We start from the raw sequence: 1,795 nt of genomic DNA, 5'->3' as shown, positions 1-1,795 counted from the left end.
GTTCTAGCTATATGGCAGATGTGTCCAACATGTACATATACTGAGAGGTAGCTACATGTCAGATTAGTTCAACATGTCGATATACCGGGTACTAGTTGCATGATAGATGAGTCCAACATGTGCATATATGGAGAGCTAGCTACATGGCAGACTAGAGCATCATTTCCATATACAGAGTTCAAGCTACAGGACAGATGAGTCAAAGTGTTCATATACTGAGAGCTAGCTAACTGGCAGAGTAGTCCAACATTGTCCATATACAAGGTAGTAACTACATGACAGGTGAGTTCAACATGTCAATATATGGAAAGCTAGCTATATGTCAGACAAGTCCAATATGTTCCTGTACAGAGTACTAACTACTTTGAATATCAATTCAACATATCCATGTACAGAGTTCTAGCTACATGGCCTATGTGTCCAACGTTTCCATATACTGAGAGCTAGCTATGTGACAAAAAAGTCCAATATGTCCATATACAGAGAGCTTGCTAAGTGGCAGGGTCATGCAACATTTCCATACACACAGTTCTAGCTACATGGCAGATGTTTCCAACTTGTCCATATACTGAGAGCTAGCTACATGGCAGAGTAGTGCAACATGTCCATATACAGGGTACTGGCTACATGGCAGATGAGTCCAACATGTTCATATACTGTGAGCTAGCTACATGGCAGACAATTCCATTATGTTCATATACAGAGAGCTAGCTACGTTGCAGGTAGTGAAAGATTTCCTTACACAGAGTTCTAGCTATAAAGCAGATGAGTCCAACTTGACTATATATAGAGAGCTAGCTACATGACAGGGTAATGCAACATTTCCACATAAAGAGATCTAGCTACAAGGCATATGAGTCCAACTTGTCCATATTGTGAGACCTAGCTACATGGCAGAGTAATCCAACGTGTCCATATACAGGGTACAAGCTACATGGCAGATGAGTCCAACATGTCCATATACTGAGAGCTAGCAACACGGCAGACAAGTACAACATGTTCATATACAGAGAGCTTGCGAGATGGCAGCGTAGTGCAACATTTCCAAATACAGAGTCCTAGACACAAGGCAGATGAGTCCAACTTGACTAAATACAGATACCTAGCTACATGGCAGGGTAATGCAACATTTCCATATACAGAGTTCTAGCTACAAAGCAGGTGAGTCCAACTTGTCTATATACAGTGAGCGAGCTACATGGCAATGTAGTGCAACATTTCCATATAGAGAGTTCTAGCTGCAAGGCAGATGAATCCAACTTGTCCATATACTGAGAGCTTGCTATAGGGCAGAGTGGCCCAACATGTCCATATACAGGGTCCTAGCTACTTGGCAGATGGGTCCAACATGTACACATACTGAGAGCTAGCTACATGGCAGTAAAGACAAATATGTTCATATACAGAGAGCTCGCTACATGGCAGGGTAGTGCAACATTTCCATATACACAGATCTAGCTACATGGCAGATGTTTCCAACGTGTCCATATACTGAGAGCTAGCTACATGGCAGAGTAGTGCATCATGTCCATATACAGGGTTCTAGCTACATGGCAGATGAGTCCAACATGTTCATATACTGTGAGGTAGCCACATGGAAGACTATCCCAATATGTTCATATACAGAGAGCTAGCTATATGGCAGGGTAGTGCAACATTTCCATACACAGAGTTCTAGTACAAGGCAGATGAGTACAACTTGACTATATACAGAGAGCTAGCTACATGGCAGAGTAGTGCAACATTTCCAAATACAGAATTCTAGCTACAAGGCAGATGAGTCCAACTTTTCCAT

This window comes from Chrysochloris asiatica, unplaced genomic scaffold, assembly GCF_000296735.1.
Source record: "Chrysochloris asiatica unplaced genomic scaffold, ChrAsi1.0 scaffold00413, whole genome shotgun sequence".
Classification (NCBI taxonomy): domain Eukaryota; kingdom Metazoa; phylum Chordata; class Mammalia; order Afrosoricida; family Chrysochloridae; genus Chrysochloris; species Chrysochloris asiatica.
Note: the sequence above shows the minus strand (reverse complement) of the source record.